Source organism: Protopterus annectens, chromosome 10.part0 (assembly GCF_019279795.1).
Source record: "Protopterus annectens isolate FY-2018-M chromosome 10.part0, PAN1.0, whole genome shotgun sequence".
NCBI lineage: Eukaryota > Metazoa > Chordata > Ceratodontiformes > Protopteridae > Protopterus > Protopterus annectens.
The window spans coordinates 471878415-471903128 of record NC_056744.1 but is presented as its reverse complement, the minus strand read 5'-3'; the positions used below and the strand labels follow the sequence as shown (position 1 = coordinate 471903128).

General features: G+C 33.3%; 1 protein-coding gene across 1 annotated transcript in view; it reads right to left on the bottom strand.

Moving 5' to 3' along the window:
* Window positions 1–24714, bottom strand: part of LOC122813192 (G-protein coupled receptor 54-like) — a 709644-nt gene that overhangs the window by 261456 nt on the left and 423474 nt on the right. The window lies entirely within an intron of this gene.

The window sequence follows — 24714 nt, the reverse complement described above, 5'->3', positions numbered from 1 at the left end:
GCTAAAAATAAATGCACATTTCTTTTCAATTATTTCTTTTATATTTAAATATATAGCAGCTTTCTCATTATCCAGGGTAAACAGTAAATCGTTAACAATCAGATTGTTTGTGGATTCAATCTGTTTTAAAAATGCTTCCATTTCCCTTTCAATCTGTTTAATTATGGCTTTCATAATATAAAATCTACACAATTCAAAAATACATAACAATTACTGACTAAACAAAGACCCATCAACAACATTATTAGGATATTTGTATACCCTAAGCCCTTTTGGTACTATACCTCTATGATTATGTTCATTTAAACACTAGTTGTCAGTATTAAGGGTTTTATATTTCAACACATAATCGTGTAGTTTATTTACTCCAGTATTGTATGTATCATATTATTGATTATTTCAGCTAGCGTAACAAATTCAGAAAAAGAAACCATCCCATTTAACCAGCAACCAAATTTATCGGGATTTTGCACAGAAGTAATAGTTTTGCTTGAACAGTCACCTTTTTGTCGTACCACCGGTTCTGTGACAACCAGTCCATTAACATGCCTTGAATCAAATGAAGAACAGTCTTTCTGAGTGAAAAAAACATTAAGAAACCCAGTAACTCCCAAGGATATTGTCTCACTGACTTCTCCGGTCACTTCATCACCATTCAACTCCATCAGTGCTAACATATATTCATTCATCGCCTTGTATTTCTGCTTCACTGTCACCTCCTGGTTACAAGGAATAGAATGCATTGAAACAATAATTACTTCCTGGTTACAGGGTATGGAAGAACCTGATGCACCAATTCCACCTTGATTTAAAACTGTGTGAGTAAATTAACTAATAAGGTCAACTCGCCTACAGCCTTGCGAACCTTGGCAACTTCATTCCTTAAAGCAGTTTCTCCATTTGAGAAACTAAACTGTGATCTAAGCTCCTCCATCAAAGAACAAATACGCAAATAACCATAGAAGGACAGAGCAATACCCAAAGTCTCTAGCTCCTATGGCTTAGAGCAACTCAATAAAAAATACAGATGGTACTACTGAAGCTGCAGCTCAATAACTAACTGACTGAATAACTAACTAACTAACTAACTAACTAACTAACTAACTAACTAACTAACTAACTAACTAACTAACTAGCCCAAACCCTTTTGTGATTTCAGATGACTCATTTTTTAGAGGTTTTTACAATTTATATACACATGGGTTTTACATTAATTTTCTGCAACCCTGACCCTGGTTTATTTATGTACATTTTTACTTGTATTTTTATTCAATATATGTTAATCTATGTGTAGTGGGTTTTATATGCAACAAGGTGTTTTATGAAAGTATTGTATTTTGTAATTGTTTGTTTTTAAACAACTGTATTGTATGGTCATGGAGGATTGACAGGTCTGCTATTTAAACTTCTTTCCCTTTAAATGTTTAACTGATTAATTAAATAGCTGGCTATGAGGGTATTTAATGGTTTGGGCTAGTTAATATGTTTTATCTAATGAAGTTAATTTCTGTGGATGAAAACACAATGAAAAGTGTTAATGTGAAAGTGTGCAGTGCTTAATAAATATCTATATTTTTTATTTATCAATAAAAGAATGTAACTAGTCAACACGCCCGTAAAAACATAAAAATTCTGTAATAAAACTGTTAAGAACAAAACAAATCGGAACCAGATAAGCACTTTCACGACCTAACTAGTCACTTCTCCAGAGCATTTGCAGAACATAAAAAAACACTCAATAAATAATGCAGTTCAAAGTTATTGCTTAAGACCCTGTGATCTTAAAAGCGGTCTTAAAGGTACATACTTGCTATGTCCTCTCCCTTTATCACTCTGCAGTTCCAGGATCCACTTTGCTTTAGTGCATTCAGTCTTAGTTTTTACATCTCCACCTCTAACAGACTTTCTAAATAGTTCTAATACATTAAACCTAAAAATATGATCCTTGTCAACAGCAAGAATATGTTTCGATAGAGCATTTCTAGTATCATACTTATTCACGCTATACATATGTTAACGTATTTGATCCTTCAACATTCTATTTGGTATTTCCATCATAGAAACTATGACATAAAATACAAACTGATACATATAGCAAGTTACTACTTTTACAGGTAGCAAAATACTTCAATTTGTAGATTCTGTGTGTATCAGGATGTATAAATTCACTGCTCCTGCTAACATATTGGCACATATTACAATCCCGACATGGATGTGTACTCATACTACTACATGTACTCACCACCTTAGTAATCAGTTTATAACAAATCAATCTCTTCAGAGACCTATTATTCCTAAAACAAGATACTCTTATATCTCTCGTCACACATAAGGTTCAGTGTTCGAGTAAGTAATGTACATTTTTACTTGTATTTTTATGTAATATATGTTAATCTATGTGTAGTGGGTTTTATATGCAACAAGGTGTTTTATGAAAGTATTGTATTTTGTAATTGTTTGTTTTTAAACAACTGTATTGTATGGTCATGGAGGATTGACAGGTCTGATATTTATACTTCTTTCCCTTTAAATGTTTCTGATTGTTGATAATGGGGACCCACATTCCCCATTATCATTATTAAGATTATCAATTTCGAAATCATTACCTGAAAAATAGGGTCTTGCCCTCCCATCCCTCTGAACGGTGACTGCTTCACATGCTATCATTATTTCTTTCCTACTATATCACCTGTTAATGAGCTCATCTGTAAGATTATCAAATGATTATTTCATATTTAAATCTCTCACATTCAGCCTGGCACTCCGAAAGAATTGCCCTTTAACCACATTCTTAAAAACATTTGGGGGATGCATGCTTTGTTTATGAAGTGTGCTCATCTTTTGACACTGTTTCCTATAGATTTGTGTATCCAAGCCTGTCCAGGTTCTCACCACCCATACATCTAGGAACTCCATATTTTCTCCTGAGAAATTTAAAGAAAGCATAAAAAAGGAGTTGTCTATTGTAAATAACTAATAAAACCGTGGAAAAGAGTAACCGTACCTATCCAAAACAAAAAGTCATCATCAACAAAAAGTACATAATATGAGACATACTGCCTAAAGAAATTGCTTCTAACAAACACATACAGGAGCTCCAAATATGCAAGGACAACATTCATGTAGCTATCAGCATATATGGTGCTCATAGTCATGCTCACTTTCTGAACATAATGTTTGTTATCAAACACAAAAACATCATAATCCAAAATTATCTCAAGCAGAGTACAGATCAAACGAATATACTCGGCAATATAATCAGAATTGCTCATCAAAAAAAGTCTAACAGATTCGATCCCAGCATCATTAGGTATCACCATAAACAGTGATACGACATCTAAATAGGAAAGTGCCAGTAGTATTAGTCAATGACCAGTTATATAAAGAAGACAAAAAAATGTCCCGTATCTTTTAACACTGTATCAGTTTTGTTCAAAACCAGACGTAGCTGCTTCTCTACATAAATAGACAAGGGCTCAGTGGCCCAGCCACATCCAGAAACAGTTGGTCGCAACAAAGGATTCTCCAACCATATATGAATCTTCAGGAGTCCATGTATCACAGGGACCATTGGAGACTGAATAATAAAATACTCAAATCGTTAGTCATAGCTTCTTCAATTAACAAATTACATAAAACAGTATGTACACTCTCTATCATTTTATTAACAGATGCCTTTGAACAAACATCATACGTCAATTCATCATAGAACATTTGATACATACCCACACAATATGCCGCAGTGTCCATCACAACCATGGCACCTCCCTTGTCAGCGGGTCTGATGTAAACCTTATCCATAAAAACTAAATCCAAGAGGGCTTTGTACTACAAATCAGTGACATTACAAAAGTCTTTGCGATGTTTACTCATTAAAAGACCTCATATATCTTGTTCACATATTTAAGGAAGGTGTCAACCAATGGAGTGTTAACAGATACAAACTGGCTTGGCTTTCTAAAATCAAAGCCTTGAATAACAGAGCTATTTCCATACAACAACCGCAATGATATATTCCGTACAAAAACATAATGTGAGCCAATACATCATATAAATTAGAGGCTTTTGAGGGAACAAATGAAAGCCCTCTGTTCAACACGTTTCTGCTCATTGATCAAAACAGAGGAAGAGATATTCATAACTAGGTCCATGCTCACTTCTTCCATACCACAGGGCCAAGTACCAGTTGGCCATTTAACAGAATCCTCTTCTGGTTATGCTTGCTCTTTGCTCTGCTTTGTGAGTGGTCTCTCCAGCCTTTTTCAGTTATTGACTCTGGTAGACATAATTGTAAAACTGTACCCAATGTAAGCTCACCGTCCACCCGAGTTTCTGTGTCAGCAGGATCAGGTGCACACCCTTCTCTTCCACTAGATATATTCATAGATGTTGAGGGCTCATCTCTCAAAACTAACTGTGCACATTGGGTAGTTACTGTATCATGCTTTCCATTAATTCCAGTGCCCAAAACAGAATTGTTATCAGTCTAAGAAGAATTAACACAAGGGTTTGTAGATCTAGATTGTTTATCATCCATACTCATATGACGTAACTACATATGTAAGTCATCTTTTGGCCATGTAAAAATGTGTCAATTTTTTAAATCAAATACATCCCTTGCCACCTTCTTATACTTACTATCCTGGGGCACTTTTCATACATGGTTGCATTCAAAATAAGATCATCCATCTTCCCTTTACAAGGTAGAGAGTCCACAAAACCTCTGATAATGCTAAAATCAGAGTTGACATCATTCAGTAATGACACCTCCACAGGTTTAAAATAATCAATCAGTAGTCTTATGTAGTTAAACCCTAACTCCTCAAAGTCTGCCATCTCATCAGATGATCAGGGTAGTGGTTCCCAAACATAGGCATCCTAAGGACTCTCATCCCACTGGGTATTACCTTATGGAATAGCAGGACTCTAAATGTAACCTCTGCCACTGCATAAGTTTAAAATTAAACAGGTTATTTTTCAATCTTCTAAAGATGTCCAAAAACTTATCATAGTTGGTATCCACATGCTCAAACTCAGCACATGCGGTAATAGCCTCTGGATTCAACAACGGGTTTCCATGAACCTCCAATACTTTATCAACATGACTGATGTAATATGGAACTCAACCTCTGACTGGATTATAAATGAGCTCTATCCCTCCTTCAGCCATGTTCTGACGTTCAGGTACAAGGGAGGTGCCATAGTGTTGATGGACACTGCGGCATATTCTGCTGGAATGTATCACATGCTCTATGCTGAACTGACGTATGATATTTGTTCAAAAGCATCTGTTAGTTCAATGATAGAGAGCATAAATTCCATTTTGTGTAATTTGTAAATGGAAGGAGCTATGACTAAAAATTTATTTGAGCATTTTATTGTCCAATCACTATTGGTCCCTGTGATATATGGACTCCTGAAGATTTTTATATGGTTAGAGAATCCTCCATTGTGACCACTTGTTTCTGGATATGGCTGGACCACTGAGCACTTGTCTATATGTAGCAAAGCAGCTACGTCTTTTGAACAAGATTGATACAGTGTTAAAAGATGCAGGACTTTTTTGTCTTCTTTGTATAACTGGTAGTTGACTAATACTACTGACACTTTTCAGTTTTGTGACATTAGATGTTGTATCACTGTTTATGGTGATACCTAATGATATTGGGATCGAGTTTGTTAGACTTTTCTGATGAGGAATTCTCATTATACTGCTGAGCATATTCATTTGATTTGTACTCTGCTTGAGATAATTTTGGATTCTAATATTTCTGTGTTTGATAACAAATATTATGTTCAGAAAGTGGGCACGACTATGGGCACCACATGTGCCAATAGCTACGTGAAATTTGTCCTTGCATAGTGGGAGCTCCTGTATGTGTCTGATAGGAGCAATTTCTTTAGGCAGTATGTCTCATATTACGTACATTTTGTTGACAATGTTTTTTTAGGTTTGGACAGGTACAGTTACTCTCTTGAATGATTTTATTAGTTATTTACAGCAGACAACTGCTTTTTTATGCTTTATGTTAAATTTCTCAGCAGAAACTATAACATTTCTAGATGCACGGGTGGTGAGAACCCGGACAGGATTGGATACACAAGTCTACAGGAAACCATGCCAAAAGTTGACCACACTTCATAAATAAAGCATGCATCCCCCACATTTTCAGTTATGTCATTAAAGGGCAATTCTTTCAGAGTGCCAGGTGGAATGTGAGAGATGAAAATATGAAACGATCATTTGATAATCTTATGGATGAGCTCATTAACAGGTGATATAATAGAGTGAAATAATGACAGCATGTGAAGAGGTCACCTGTCAGAGGGATGGGTGGGCAAGATCCTATTTTTCAGGTAATGATAATGAAATTAAGAATCTTAATAATGGGAATGTGGGTACCTTGAGGATGAGCATTACCTACTCGAACAATACTCGTCCGATATTTGACATTGTATGGAAACACTGGAAGGTCCTTATGTGTAATGAGAGATATGAGTATCTTGGGGGAAAACCCTAAATTTTATTTTAGGAATAATAGGCCTCTGCCGAGATTGCTTTGTTATAAACCGGTTACTAATGTGGGGAATATGTGTAGTAGTGTGGGTACACATCCATGTGGGGATTGTAATATGTGCCAATATGTTAGTAGGAGTAGTGAGCTTATACATCTTGTAAACCAAAAGCAAAACACCAACAGATACAAACGAAAAAGTCTCCGGCACAATAAAGGTTATCCTTCTATTGGTAAAGCAGGCAGGCCACTCGATAGGTACCAAATACTTTAATCCAGAAAATCACTTCATTAGACAAAAAACAAAGTCCATACACAGTAGCCTGGATTGATTTAGCGCTTTCGTCTCCTTACAACGGAGACTTCATCAGAATTCTGTTGTAAGGAGACGAAATCTATCAAAACATATTCTTGCTGCTGGCAGTGATCATAGTTTTAGGATTAGTGTATTAGAACTATTTAAGACATCTATTAGAGGAGGAGATGTAAAAAAAATGACAAAATATATTGAAGCAAAGTGGATCCTGGAATTGCAGAGTGATAAAGGAAGAGAACTTATTGAGTATGTACCTTTAAGACCGCTATTAAGATTACATGGTCTTAAGAGATAACTTTGAACTGGGTTATTTATTGAGTTTTTTTTTTTGTGTGGTGTTAATGATCTGAAGAAGTGGTTAGTTAGGTTGTGAAAATGTTTATCTGGTTCCAATTTGTCTTGTTCTTAAGAATTTTTTTAAAGTATTTTTATGTTTTTACAGCCATATCGACTGGCTACATTCTTTTATTGATATGTTCTTGTTTGTTATGTTAATTGCTCTTATCTGCTGGTTCAGGATAATTTTTTGTTAATTTTTCTTTTATTTACATCATCACGGTGGAACCTGATTCCTGCGGCTCCAGCAGTCTCTTTAAATAAATATAACTTATTCACTGTTCTGTTAAATTCAATAACGTATTAAAGTTGCTGGGAGGCTACTCTTATTCACTTTCCATAATTTGCAAACTTTATTTTTCACTAAATTGCTTGTCATTGTATATTTAAGTTTTGCATTTCCCTTACAAAGAATGTTCAGAACTCTCATGATTAATTGTATGCACCTGCAGATAGCTTATCTCCATGTCAAAATAGTTATGAAGGAGAAAAACTATAGTAAACAGCTGTACAACGGAATCTTTCTAAATTTTGCTTACAACAGAATGTATAGAATTCCCCTGGCTAACTCCCTTCAGCTGCAGACTTCTACAGACTTCTTGTCTCTTACTGATAATATTTGCTATTAGAAAAGACTAATATCATTGCAGATGCAAGAAGCTTAACATTTTGCATGGCCTTCATCATTTTGTCCTACTTTCTAAGCTTATTTACTTGCAAAAAACCTGTTTATAACTGAAGCCAAGGACATCAAGCTAGACATCCATCCTTGTGAAAAGAAGAGAAATTATCTTAGTTCTACATATAATATAATTAATACACTTTTATATAACACCCCACCCTGTCAGTACAAGACAACTTAAAGATGTATTTGTTTACTTAATATCTTTAACACATTCAACTTTCACTAAAAAGACTCCCACCCCACATTTAAAATACCCCTGATTGAGCACTGTACACAACTGATTTACAATGTAAAATGCAATTTATATTATGAATTGTTTTATACATACACTAATAAGAACAAAACTTGTTTTCCTTACAGTTAGTTCTTTTTTCTCTTTAGTGTCCTTCCAAATCTTAAAGACATAATGTGCAGTATAGGCTTTACAGTTTACCCACAAATTTAATGAAGTCAGCAAAAGTCCAGTCTTTTCTCAGTCACTATAATTTGCAAAGCCATATTTCACAAATATGACTGATGGATTATAATCTCACATTTATTTACTAATTTTAGTGTTGATGATCTTCCTGATCATCTCCATCTCTCAATTTTTGACTCTGGTTCAAGTCCAATGTACTTGTGATTCTACTAATTTGTTCCTGAGCTTTATCTGTCTCTCAAGTATTTTTCTTTGGAACATTGCAAAACATTTCACTGGCAGTCTTTTGATGAGCTTAATTGCCAAAAACAACCAAAAAAATGAGAATGAGAATCCCTTCTATTTGATCTGTTTTTTTTTTTGTATTAACATTATTTACTCCTTTGCTATCTGCATCAAATAAATGTCTTTGATCCTCAATGAAAAAGATGCTCTGAAGACTGCTAAATGCTTCAGCTTGAAATTCACACATACTACTCACATTCCCTGACTGCAGGGATACATTTGTTTCACTTCTGCTTGGTGTACAATGAATAATTACTTTCTACAAACACTTTGCTGTTTCCAGTTAATACTTTTCACTTCTGCCAAAGTTTTGTCAGGATCAATTCTTTCAGCTCTTATGATTGCATCTTTACCAATATAGGTCTTGGCTACTTTCCTCGTGGCAAGGTTTTGTAGCATACATTTGATGTGGAACACCAGTCCAGTTTCTGATTTGTTTATTTTGTGCTTTCATAAAAATGATATAGCCTGTTCCTTCCAATTTCTCTGGTACAGCAGAAAATTTCAGGTTTTCTGTGCACACTCTATCTTCTAACTCTGCTGTTTTCTGAAACGACTCTTCTTGAGAAGATTCATACTCAGCCAGATTTTCTTCATTTCAGCCTCTGATTTTTGCAGTTTTAGCAGTTCATCTCAATAGCCAGTTAAAGTCTCTTTGATTTTTCCAGCCTTTTGCTATTTGTGTTGATAGATTCCTTCAATGGTTCATTTGTTTTACTCTCCTGTGGCTACATTTGATTTATCTTTTTATCTAAATTACTGGAAGACATCTCTTGAACCAAAGCCCACGCTTGAACTGCTTTTTGATGAATAGCTGCAGGATCATTTTCAGGCAGTGTTTTCTCTTTACCTTTTTAGGTTGATTTTCTTTTGGGTTCTCCAATTCTTTTCTTTTCTGGCATCCAGACAGTTTACTTACTAGCCAGCAACTGAATGCTACCCAAACAACATCTTCAATGCCACTCCTTTCTCTCAGTTTCTGTTTGCACACTGGGAGAGTTCAAATTAGGCTGTTAATTTTTTTAAGCCATCTTGGAAGAAAATTTGATGTTATTCATATGTAAACCCAATTTTATCAAGTCAAAAACATAGGGATCTTGTTTATCACTGCCTTGGTCCAGGTTGTTGAGTTTATAAAGTGTGTAAAATCTAGTGGACTCAGATGTGAGCCCTGTAAAGCCCTGGTTTTGATAGACATTGATCGAGAGTGAGGCAGGCTGATTACTAACTTCATGAGACTTTTATATTTTAAATTGTAAGCCAGTTTATTTCTACTTCAGTGCTTTACATGCACAAAAAAATTTACAATTACCAAAATGCAGAATGAGAAATTAAATGCACTTACCATGCTTCTGGGTTCATTGATACATTACTTTTTTTCAAATTCTTTGAGTAGCTTATTTATGTAGGAACAAGAAGTTTGAAAGTTCTGGAATTCTATGTGTATAATAATAAAACTGTAATAATGGCTATTATGGTAGCTGAACCTCTTGAAAGTTCTGACCAGTTGACAGCATCATTTTAATTCCTCCAGTTAATGTAATAGTCATACATTATTATTAAGATTTTTTTTTCAGAAATATACACTCATGATTTGAATAGTGACTGGGATCTCTCTTATTAACCTTAATTGTCTTACATGAACATTTTAAAGGCCAAAGGCCAAAGGCTTGAACAAATCAAAATTAAAAGGGCAACTAATATAAAACAAAGATTTAGTCTTTGGTGGAATAGCAGTTTAAAAGTACTGCTAAGCAAGCAATAATGCTCAACAGAATGGGTTTTATTAAGGAATTAACATACACTTAGGTGTGTGGTAAGACCTAATACTGCTGGTGGAGTGCTTTACAACCCCGAGAAGTGCATTAATTCCCTGATAATGACCACTCAGGAGGGCATTATTGTGCTCAGAGAATGGGTAATCTGATGCATTGTTTTATGTTTGTTTTTTTTTTTTCATTAGCAGACCAGAGTTCCGCTGTGCTGACCCCTAACCGGGAAAAGCCGAAAGACACAACTATATACTTTTTTTATATTTTTTAATGTAAATCATTTCCTCCCACAGATGTTTCACACTTGATGTAGCATGTACAATTGATGTTGGAGGAAGTATTTTGCATCCAAAATATGTTATATTAGGATTTAATGTCTGCACGCTCATACACAGCAATTACATCCACTTTAAGTGAATATACCTTAGATTTCATTGTGAACAAACACATGAAACAAAAAGTCTTGCAATGCAAACCTACTCTCCCTCATGCTTCCTAACCACCAGTTTCCACCTTAAAATAAAGAACATTATCTTTGTATTTTTCCTTCGTGTTTTCTCCAAAAAAAAAAAAAAAAAAAAAAAAAAAAGAATGTCTTATGACTACCATACACACATCTATGCAAACATCATATACTCAGACTCACCTCTCAGCTTCCACCCATAACTGTTAATTACAAGTTTAGGATCATTACTTTCAATGGCTGACAGCCATCTGCTCTCACACTTGAAAATTTATACAAACTAATCCCTTTATATGAGACTGGTTAGTTTATAGTTCATTTATATATATATATATATATATATATATATATATATATATATATTATATATATATATATATATATATATATATATATATATATATATATAGGTTATATAAAAAGGGAGGTGGCTTTATCCTGTTCACTTGCTTGTACAACTACAGAAGCAATAATAAAGTTACATAGTTATGGTTGTAGGCAGATTTTTGCAATAGTTTAATCCCATTAACTATAGGCTTAATTTCATCTGCTATGTATATTGTTATGAACACAGATATTACTTCTTACCTCTTCTTTACCCTTGAACCTTCTCTAAGTCTCTTCAAAAAGGCCTCAAACAGTATTTTAAAATGCACTGGCTCTGTCCATGTACCAACTCTGATTAATCTCTGTAAGTACTCCCTAACTTAACAGTATAGTATACACTTCTGGCCACAAATGCTTGTTGTGACCTTCTTGTTCTGTACATTACTTTGTAAATAATAGTTGTTGCTGTGTTCCACTTGTATTATATTCTATTACACACTGTTAAAATTGTGAATCCCTCTTGAGGGCCACACCTTACAGACTTTGTAATATGCTTGGCATGTATGTATGTTTTTTATCTGTGTAATTGGAGCTTTTCTCCCCGGGCCTCCGCTGAAAATAGACATGTATCCAGTCAGACTATTCCAGTCAACAAATGTAAAATAAAATAAATAAATAAATAAATAAAAATAAATTATGACAGAATATGATTTTTGAACATTGTTTCCTTTTATACCTGTCACATTGATGATCTCATACTAGTGTAAAATGATATAGGCAATTTGTAGGCAGGTTGTTGGAATGGGTTAATCCAATTAACTATAGGCTTAATTTCATCTGCTACATATATTGCTATAAACACAGATGATACTTCTTACTAGGAAGATCATTACACCAGAGGTTTTAGGAATATAGGAACACAGTAAGGCAAGTGATCACAGTGACCATAAGATGCTTATCCCTATACATCTTTATGTAGACAGACTTAAAATGTTTTTGACACCCTTTATGAGCACCTAGTATTGCTCACAAGCAGTTAATAGAGTTCTTTTAAATTTAAGTAAAGTTTTCCACAATTGGTTTTGAATGGAAATCATCCAAACACATAGCATGGAAATTTTTATTTAAGGTGGTTTTCGGCCTTTTTAAACATGTTGTCAATGTTTAAGTGAGGCAGCATTTGAAAAACATTTTTTTTTGCGTTTATTCTTGAATTATTCTTTTTTTTTTTTTTAAAACAAGTTTATTGTTTTAACATATAAGAGAAATATCATAACACTTTTATACAAATAATTAAAAATAGGTATTATTATAATATTCAACAAAACAACTAAAGTATTTACAAAGACATCCACTACAATCAGATCAATTAATTAAACTAAAATACTGTGCTATTGAAATTAGAATTTTTTTAACAAATTTTGTAAATTATCCCATACAATAAAATGTGATGTTTTTCTAGTTGTTCTCATTGCAATTGTGCTTATTTCCATATGACACATTATATTCATAACATTTTTAAATTCATTGAACGAAGGAGGTGTATCTGAAATCCAATTTCTAGTTATTATTTTCCTAGCCACTGCTAGGATAGACCATAACAAGGGAAGCTTAATCTTTTTAACACATTGAGGTACAGGTGTGTTGAATAATATAAGAGACTTAGAAATAATGAAATTATCTGTAAAAAGAGCCTGCAAAAATTCATTAATTGACTTCCAGTATTCTTTCAACTTCATACAGTCATAAAACATATGAGCCCAATCAGCATTAATTTCTACATTACATCTCTTACATAGATTATCTTTATTATTAATTTTATTCATCATCAAAGGTGTATAAAAAGATCTATGTAAAAATTTCCATGTATAAAGTCTCCAGACAATGGAAGATGTAGTTCTATAAGCAGATTCCAATATATATTGTTTATCTTGTTGAGTTGGTGGGTCCCCATTAATAGAGGTGAAATAATTCCAGTATGAATCTACATTGTAAAAAGTTTCTTGTCTGATAATTTTATGTATATATGAAAGTTTACCTTTATCAGAAACTTTATGCTGTAAATTTATTATCAAGTAATCAATCAGTTTTGGAATAGATTCTTTAACTGTTATAGACATTAGATCTATTCTATCAATGAGATGTTGTCTAAAGATCTGAACCTCTAACCAGCAAGTTTCTCTTAGATCAAATTCTTGTTTTAAGAAATCTAGATTTTTAACTTTATTATCAGATATCAGCTGATACCAGTACTTTAAATTATTATCTATAGCTAAATGAGCTCCTTCAGAAGTAGATGACATAAGCATACCCTGAGTATAAATTATAGGAATACAATAAAATTCCATTCCCTATACTTAGGGTGCATGAATATAAAGTTACGATAACTAATAATAATATTTAATGGGTAACAGACCATATGTTTAGGTGTAATAGGTGAAGTACAAAATTCCTTTAGCAACCACAACATGGAGTTATTTATAATCATATTTTTATGTGTTAAGGAGATTTTCATGAAGTGCATACTAATTAGCTCCCAATAATCTTTGCATTTTGCGACATATGACCGATCTATTAATAAAGTAATAACTTTTATAATAGAAGAGATAATATATAAATTAAAGTCTGGAAAAGAAATACCACCTTGAGACCAGCTATTAGTATGTTTCTTTAATGCAATCCTAGGTCTATTAGGTGCCCATAAGAAATTTAACATTAGTGTATTCAGTTTCTTGATAGTTATTTTTGTAGGTGAAAGTATTATTGATTGTATTAAGTATAAAATCTTGGGGAATATTATCATTTTAATAATTGTAAGTCTCTCCTCCATAGTAAAAAACATATTATTCCAGGTATTAAAAGATTTTGTATATTAAGAAAACAGGTATTATAGTTATTATATATAATAGATTTAATATCTTTAGATAGTATTATACCTAAATAAGTTATCTGACCTGAGTTGGGTACATATTTAGTAAAATCACTAATGAGAGTATTTTTTCGTATATATAGGTAGTATTTTAGTTTTTTCTTCATTGAATATTATACCAGAAATACTTTTAAAATTCATCATTTTATCAAATAAAGACTGCATAGAAGAATTAGATCCTGCTGATGTAATTCGAACATCATCTGCAAAAAGTTGAACTTTTGATGTTGTATTTTCTTCTATTTCAAAACCCTCTATGTCAGTACTGTTTCTAATCAAATTAGCCCAAGGCTCCATTACTAAAGTGAATAATAGTGGAGAAAGTGGACATCCTTGCTTTGTACCTTTAAGAATGGGTATTTTTTGTGAAACATATGTTCCTACCTTAATATAAGCCAGCGTTCCTTTGTATAAATGCTCAATTAAATTTACAAATGCATCAGAGAAATATGTGCACTTCAGTAAGGTAAACAGATAGTCCCAACTTACTGAATCAAATGCTGAACCTATATCAAGACTAATAAGTGTTAAATCTTTCTTTTTCCTATTTGCAAAATCAATTAATGTTAAAGTTCTTCTTATATTATCAAAAGTATTTCTATTTACAATGAAGCCCGTCTGATCTATGTCTATAATGCCGGGGATAATTGTCTTCAATCTATCAGCAAAAATACTCATAAACATTTTATAATCAACATTAAGTAATGAGATGGGTCGATATGAAGAACATCTAGTTGGATCTTTATTAGGTTTTAAAATTGGTGAAATAAATGTATATTGCCAAGATGGGGGGGGTTATTAACTCAGTTTGGGCCAGAATAAAAACCCTATGTATTAATGAATATGTAGTTTTAGAAAGGATTTTATATATCTCTGGTATAATACCATCATTACCCGGTGCTTTGTTTGATTTAAGCTTATTTATTTGTGTAATAACTTCTGTATATGAAATACTCTTGTCCAATAGTTTAATCTGTTGTTTATTGCTTTTTATTCATGTTTGTGGTTATAAACTCCTTTATTTTATCTTTAGGTTCCATGTTAATGTTGTTATGGTTAATCTTGTGAAAGTGATTTCTAAATTCATCCAGTATTTCTGGTATACTAGAAACATTCTTCTTTTCCTTAGAGAAAAGATTTCTTTGATATGGTTTTGTTTATTCAATCTTTTTGTTTTATTTTTAAGTCTATGTAAGTATTTGGGGCTTATTGAATAAGACAAAACTTGTATTTCTCTAAAGTTATTTTAACTTTATGAGTTAAAATTTCTTTGTATTTCTCATTTAGTTTGTTTATTTCTTCAATAACTTTCTTGTCCATAATATTTTCTTTATTATTATGTTTATAAGAGTCTAGTTTACTTTGAATATCTAACAATTCCTTATCCCAAGATTTCCTTTTGTTATTATACCATCTGATACTTTGTCCATATAGATATGATTTTAAGGCATCCCAAACATAGACAATGGAGACTTCAGGAGTATTATTTATGTCTAGAAAATGTTGTACTTCTGAAAGTATATGTTCTTTATAGTCTTTTAGCTGAGTTAAGTATGCTGGTATCCTTTTGATCTGAACATTATGAGTATTTTTTATCATGAATTCAAAAACAATTGAGTTATGATCAGATATAGGACATGAAATGATTTTGGAATTAATTAAATCTGTTACCATCTGGTTAGAAATAAAGACCCTATCTATTTTTGAATAAGTTTTGTATCTGTTAGAAAAAAGGTGTATGGTAATGATTTTGACTCTATCTGATTATTAATATCATTCAAATGATAAGAATTAGCAAAATCATTTAAATGTTTTGCATTAGATGTAATTCTTCTTTTCTTTGTAGTGGTAGTATCACTTTCATGTAGTATACAATTAAAATCACCAGCTAAAATAATATCCCCTATAGAGAATGATATGATCTTATCAATATGATGTTTCACTGTATTAATACCAATTCCAGGTATCCAGTATACATTAATTAAAGTGTAAGTCTTCCCATTAATTTGTATTGTAACCATACAAAACATTCCTTTGTCATCCTGATAAGACTTAATGGTTTTAGGAATGGGCATACTTTTATTCCATAAAATAGCCACTCCTCTTTTTTCTGAGTGTGCTCTGAACTAACCAATACTGCATACTTATTAGTGGCTAGTTTATCAATATCTTTTTTCAAGAGATGGGTTTCTTGCAGGAAGACTAGATTGGCCTTGTGTAGATTAATGTATCTTATTAGGCTTGCCCTTTTACACGGATTATTCAATCCATTAATGTTTAAAGAAATTCCTTTTAAAGATGTCATTTGGCATTTTTAAAACTCAAGAATCTTATGATCGAAAAAACAAATAACAAGATAAATAATGTTACATCTCCTCTTTTAGGTGTACCTTTAAATATAGCTGTATTTATTAAATCTCTTATGGGATTTTGTATAGGATTCAATTTTGTTTGTAGTGACAATGAGTGTACAAAATATATTGTGGATGTCAAAACTATATACATATAACAATGAACAAGTGAAAATAATGTAAGGATTAAACCTTGCATCCCGCCTGGAGTTGAAAACTCCAACTTAGAGCAGTATTTACTACTCAAGTTAACCCCCTACCCTAAGCAGCAGTACCTCAGCTACCACCTTATCAATTTAATACTAGTTATATTTAACTGAGGTTAACAGTTTTCAATTCAATTATCTATCAAGACAAAACTACACATTTGGTAAAACAGCATCATATAAACTAAAATAAACTTTTTTTTTTTTTTTTTTAAAAAAAACTGTTCATACTATTATATAGATCTATGTAATATATAACACTTGAATTCTAATAGCATTCAAATAATCTTAATGTTAGAAATCAAGAGGAGAGAAAATTATGTTCTAACATTCATTTAAATCAAAAACTTTGGCTAATATGATTCAGACATTACATGCATTAAGATGCATCTATTTTCTGTCATGTGAATTCTATCAACAGCTTCCAAATCTTGAATTGTTTGTATATGAGCATTTACTTAAACTCATTATTGTCAATAAAGTAAAATATTGTATTCATAAAAATTATTATAAATCATATTGCATAGTTATGCAGATTCTCAGAAACACCTGCGTTATTACCTAAAAAAAAAAAAAAAAAAAAAGCCATCACACACATAAACACAGACACACACACATACATATACACACACACATATACACACACACACACACACACACACACACACACACACACACACACACACACACACACATATACACATACACATATATACATAGATACACACACACACACACACACACACATACACACACACACATATATATATATATATATATATATATATATCTGATCTCACTGAGTTGTGTGTTAGTAGAGCACTATCCTACTTGCTGTCCCTAGAATAAATCTGTCTGCTTTATACAAAATAATTCACAGCAAACACATATTAGTAACCAGATTTTACAATCATGCTAACCTACTGCTTTAAAATATATCACATGACATTTCTTCCAGAATAGAGTTATAAGATTATTTATGCTTGCCAATCAGATGAATTAAATGAGTTATAGTAAAGTATATGTTTGGGACACAAGTTTTTAACACAGATTATTATGCTACTGTTAAGTAGATTTTCAAAAACATTTAAATAAATGTTTCATTTTCTATGCCTTCTAAAATAAGATATTTACTTGCTACAAGAAACTACATCATCCAAACTCATCATAACTGACATATTTTATGAATAGAGTATTTTTCCTGAATCTGTGGTGTCAGTGTGATAACCTTGTCAATGTTTATACTAACTGCTTTCAGTTTCTCTGTGAAAATTCTGTGAGTGAAGCTTCTGAGGAAACTCATGGACATTATGCATGAGACAGCCCACATCCCAGATTGTCTCCCTTAACATTTTGGCGGGAAACTTATTAAAACTTGTGGCAAACATTCATTTTGTCAATAGAGTAAAATATTGTATTCATAGAAATTATTATAAATCATATTGGATAGTTATGCAGATTCTCAGAAAAAAAGCCATCACACTCACACACACACACACACATACACACACACACACACACACACACACACACACACACACACACACACACACACACATATATATATATATATATATATCTGATCTCACTGAGTTGTGTGTTAGTAGAGCACTATCCTACTTGCTGTCCCTAGAATACATCTGTCTGCTTTATACAAAATAATGCACAGCAAACACATATTGGTAACCAGATTTTACAATCATGCTAACCTACTGCTTTAAAATATATCACATGACATTTCTTCCAGAATAGAGTTATAAGATTATTTATGTTTGTCAATCAGATGAATTAAATGAGTTATAGTAAAGTATATGTTTGGAACACAAATTCTTAACACAGATTATTATGCTGCTGTTAAGTAGATTTTCAAAAACATTTAAATAAATGTTTCATTTTTTATGCCTTCTAAAATAAGACATTTACTTACTACAAGAAACTACATCATTTAAACTCATTATAACTGACATATTTTATGAAGAGAGTATTTTTCCTGAATCTGTGGTGTGTCAGTGTGATAACCTTGTCAATGTTTATACTAACTGCTTTCAGTTTCTCTGTGAGAATTCTGTGATTTGAAGATTCTGAGGAACCTCAAGGACATTGTGCATAAGACAGCCCACATCCCAGATTGTCTCTCTTAACATTTTGGCGGGAAACTTATTAAAAACTAGTGACAAACATTCATTTAGCAGTGTAAATGCATCTAAACATGACAGAACCTCCACAATGTATTCCACAGATCATCACAGCCTCTATGCAAGTGAAATTAAACTCAAAATTACCAACAAGCAATAAAACTCAGCATTCTTCTCCCAACTCAATTTTCATACAAATCCTATTATTCACTGTGCCCACACAGTCTAAAGCATTTCTATATATTAATAAAGAAAAGAAAAAGAGAGTAGAAAATAAAAGGGAGTGAGGCAGAAATAAAAAATGTAAGAGAAAGCTGTAAGAAGTATATACAATGGAATGTTACTTACTGTTTATATTAATAGAGTTAAAAATAAAACATATTATTTACTCTTATTTAGTTCTGATTATTATTAGTTAAAGCATGACAGATTATTTACAAACAAGCATAAGCAGTATAATCAAGAAAGTATAATTAGAAATAGCATCTGAAGAACTTATAAACTTTTACAAGAAATAAATATGTTATTATTCTATTAATGATATTTTCATTACTGTTCTCTCCCTGCCCTCCCCCACCCTTTACCCACTACATAATCTAAATAGAATGTCATTGTTTAAACAAAGAAAATAATAAAAGAAGAAGGAAAAAAAAATGTAAAGATAAAAAAATGTATCAAATTACTAACCTTACTTTTTCAGAAAGAAAACAAATCGAGTCACAGCCTACCATTAAATCCTCAGGCATTTTGACTGGTTATGAAACAAAACATTTCTTTGCACATAGAGAATAACTTTGATTAAATCTTTTCCAAAATATTTGTGGCTTTCTGGAAATGCAGGAACTATATTCAAAAGATTAATAATGAACTAAAATGATGAGAGAGAAAAAACATATAACAAATCATTTGTTTTTAGTCTCTTCTTCTTCTCTGAAGTCTTCCAGGAAGCTTCAGTTGCCAATCTCTTTAATGAAGAACTAGCCCATTCCATTTCTTCTATTTTATCCAAAATCCTTTTTCTTTGACAAACAGTAAAGCAGAGTCTAAATCATCGAAGACCTTAGGACCATCAGGAAGGAAGATTTTAAGCTTGGCAGGAAACAGAAGGTATGTTTTAAACTGTGCTTTTTTAAGCTCCCTTATTAGTGGCAGAAAAACTTTTCTTTTAGCAATTACCATGGAAGAATAGTCATTGTCAAAACGCACAGTTGTCTCATTAAACTTAACAGGAGCTTTAGCCCAAGCAGATTTAAGAACCATCTCTTTATCAAAAATGATAGAAATCTAACTATAACTGATCTAGGATAGTTTTGTTAGAGTTAGTATTAGCTATAGATCTATGTGCTCTTTCGATACCAAAAGAGAATGCTTCTGGTAAATCTAAAGTTTTAGGGAGCCATGTTGTTAAAAAAGAAGTAATATTGTTACCTTCAATATTTTCTGGCAGTCCAAAATCCTAATGTTATTGCCTAGATCTATTTTCCAGGTCATCCAGCTTTGTTTGTAAATGTGTATTTTGTTTCAGCAGAAACTCAATGTTGATTTCCTGTTCTTGTATTTTATTTTCCATGTCATTCACAGCTTCTTCTATGCCTGTCATCTGGATCTTCTGTTGTTGCAGGTCCATATGTAACAAGTCTATTTGTTTTGTAGTTTTTTTCTATAAAAGTGTCTATTTTAGTATCCATTTTATCCATCTTAGCAGTAAGTTGCTGGACTATAGTTATCAGAGACTGAAGTTCTTTCTTGATGCTGGAGTCTTGAGAATTTGTCTTACTGGAACTCATTTCAGACTGATAAACTGACAGGAAATTTCCAAAGTAATTTCTGACAGGAATATTAAGATTTCCTTTCTTTTTTAGATATAGTTCAAGAACTATATAAAACAAACATATTTAGAAAGAAACTTACTTCAAGAATTAATTTTTTAAGTAATTAATTCCTGTCAATGTAATGAAATTGGTGGAGCTGAAGAAATCTGCTGCTATCCTGTGTTCATCCTTGGCCACGCCCCCCCATTCTTGAATTATTCTGTTGCGAAGCAATAAGAAAGGTGTTAAGTAAGAAACAGGATTGATTGTTGAAGAATTTAGAATTCCTATTATAAATAAATCTCAAATTAACATAAATAAATTAACATAAATATAAAATTAATTTGGTAGAATGTAACAAGGATCATGGAATCATGCAGGAACAACAACAATACATCACACCAGTAAAGGCTGCACCATTATATACTGAAACTGTTGAGTGGACAAACCATTTTGCTAACTACAACAGAAGCATACAAAAAAAAAACATTTTTGCAGGGATATAAGCTGTTCATCACCCTCCATATGGGTGGAAGTGCCCTCTGGAGTCATTCATTTGTTTGAATATTCACTTTTTTGTTCAACTTTAGAAATGTCAAATAAATGCCAGCAAAATAAGGAGGCCAGAACACTAGAAAGGAAAAGGAAGACTGCTATAATTTGTGTGTAGGAGATTGCAGTGCAATGATGACAAGGAATTGTCGTTTACCTGCTATTGTCTGATCTCGGTGTTGGTATATATAAGTAGCAGAGAATGCTATTGTTTGTGTGTAGGAGATTGCAGTGCAATGATGACAAGGATTTGTCGTTTACCTGCTATTGTGTGATCTCGTTGGTGGTATATATAAGTAGCAGAGGATGTGGGGAGGGGTTCGTTTTTCGATTATTTGATGTTTGATATTTTAGGATTGATGTTCAGATTTTCAAACTTTGTTTTGCATTTTTTTCTTGCCCGGAGTCATTCTAATAGCTGTTCCTATGCCCCACTTACATATTGGATTTAGTGGCCACGCCTATCATCCCCTGGATAGTTAACAAGTTTGACACCAGACTATGCATCCTAAGTGTGTACTGGCTAATTAGATCTCTTAGTTGCCCATTTACTTTGAGGAGAGAGTTTCTACCTTTGTGGGAATTACCCTTCCAGATTTATGCCATTTTTTTCTTTTGTTATATATCCTGTTTAATTTGGAATGCTACCATGGTGGTAGTTTCTAGGGCTATTCCTGGATTTACTCCTGGGAGGTACAGCAACCTCTATGCAGTCACTGACATGGTTGTACAGTTTCTGAGAGCAATTAGACATAGACTACTGTGGTCTCTGGGTATGAAGAGGCATTGAATTATGACAATCTATCACTTAATAAAAGGTAATTTGCCTTGGAATGATTCCTAACTGTTTCTGGTTTTAATGGGATATGATAGTTGATTTTGATTTTGAAAGAGGCTGCTTTATGGTCAGTCCTTACCAGGGAGGACAAAACACTTGAGGGTGGGGTGCAGCATTCTCCCATAATTGTCCGCACAAGGTTGACTATGTTGGAGTCTCTAATGGGCATATTCACTATTTCATCAAGGGTGCTTGTATTTATAAAGTCCAGGAATCTCCATGCCTGTACATTTGAGCTTGTATAGGATTCTCAGTCTATAGATGGGTAATTAAAGTGTCCCATAAGTAGGATGTTAGGTTGGATGGTAAGTGTCTCCAGTAGGTTCAAGTATGCATTGCGAGCTTCTTAGGACATGGACAGTGACCTATAGCTGGCTAGGATATGGTATGGGATTCTGGCTATGGTGATCTGCACGTGGTAGAACTCAAGTGCGTCATCCTGTCTGAGTACAATAGAGGTTTACTTATAATAATAATAATAATTATTATTATTATTATTATTGTTATTGATGCATATTGAGGCACCTTCTTCTTTGCCCCTTGTCTGTGCAGCTACTGGTCTAAAAGTGGAGAAGGCACTGAAACCTTGCGTTACTGTTTTACTCTCTGCTACTTTACACTATGTCTTGGCAACTGCACAAATGTCTATTTTCTCAAGTGTGAGGAGGGCTTGAAGGGAGTGCATTTTTTTCAGGCTCCAGGTATTGATCAGTAACACCTTGAGGTTCGGTTGAGTTGATTTTGCTATGTCGATAGGCATTACCTAAAAAAGGCACTATATGAGTGGAAAATGTTTTAACCAATATTCAAAAGCATAGAGGGGAGAGGTGCAGACTGTCCTTGGCAAAAATAGGTAGTTTGTTAACCATTTTGGATGATGCAGTGGTGCAACAGTAGCATTGTTACCTCACACCAAGAGATTCTCTGGTTCAATTCTTGGCTGGAGTGCCTTCTGTGTGGAGTCTGCATGTCCTCCCTGCATTTGTGTGAGTTTCCCCTGGGTGCTCCGGTTTCCTCCCACGTTACAAAGACATGCGTTTCGAGCATTTTCCCTAGGGCCTCTGCTGAAAATTGGCTTCATTCCAAGTCAGATTTTCCCAGTTAACAAATGTAAAATAAATAAATAAATGTTTTCCCAAGCTGACAAATATTGGAGCCCCTTAGAATGGCACCGGAAAGAAAGCCAGTTGATGAAATCAAACATTTTGCACATATTTATTTTTATTTTCCATTTGTTTACCGGGTTAGTCTGACTAGACACAAAGTGAACATTTTCAGCAGAGGCCCGGGGAGAAAAGCTCCAAATACATAGTAAAAAATGATAAAAAAATAAAAATAATTAAAAATTTATATAAACATAGCTATTTTGTACAAAGAGCATAGAACATATAACAAAAGTAAAATCAGAGTTTTACAAATGATGCAGCATACAGTGATTAGAATACTGAGAGACAATTAAATCAGATATTATACAACAAATATACAATTGCTTAAACATAAATTCAAAAAGAGGTTTCCATAGCCAAACAGGGTCATAAATTAGAAATCATAACTACAAAGGTGGCCTAAACCCATTAAACAGAATTACTTTTCTAGATTTACACAGATTAATGATGTTCTCAGGTACAAAGGCACACTAAAAATTTAAAAAAGTGATAAAATATAACATTTTCCAATAGCAGTGCTTTTAGAAATATTGCAGAGTTGAATGATGGACCAGCAGCCAGATCACAGCCATGGTTTTTAGACCATATTTTCCATCAGTGCCAATGTAAGATAAGACAATATTATTTGTATATAACTGAGCTATGGACCATTTTTACTAGAGAAAGGGGAAGATTGCCTAGTTCAGTGAACTGTCTATGCCTAGAGTAAGAGACTAGGTAAGTGGGGAATGAAAGGACTAAACTCATGGCTAGAGGATCAGTAGCAGGACATTACCAACTTCCAGGTTGTGTCTTACTGTGGAATGCTCTGAAAAAATTAGAAATCTTAGGGAAGTAATTCATGAGCAGACGGTGATTCACTGTGGCGACCCCTAACTGGGAAAAGCCGAAATAATAATAAGAAGGGAAGTAATACATGCATTGAATCTATTTCTTTTTTGGCATTTGTATGAAGTACAAATGAAGAATCTTGGTCATTCACTTTGATTTGCTCAGGATACCCTTGTTTTAAACATTCGACCGAAGAAGCACCATATCCAGGTAAGGTAGACATTTAGAAACCTTCAGTAGCATCTAATTAGCTCTGGGATTCAAGGAGATTCTCTTTGCCTGTGTTATTTGCCTGACACAGGTTGACTGATTAGCGATAAATAAGAGAATCCTCAGTTCAGAGGCATGGTAAAGCTGCACAGATAAACACCTCACTAATAGCCAATTACCATGCCTCTGAATTGAACATTGCACTATCAGACCTCACCACACTAGTGATATTGCTAACATCCCATGGAGAAAGCATAAGCATCCATGAAAATGCACACACATACACCGAGTCTGATGCTCAGGTCCACCCTATACAAGTACAATACATTCCTAGACATTCCATTCACACATCTACATCCATGTAGCTGTGAGCAAGCCCATAACACATGCACACCTTCACAGAAGCGCTCACAAACCTGAATGCATGCTAATCACACACACACACACACACACACACACACACACACACACACACACACACACACACACACACACACACACACACACACACGCATACACACGCGCACACACACACACACACACACACACACACACACACACACACACA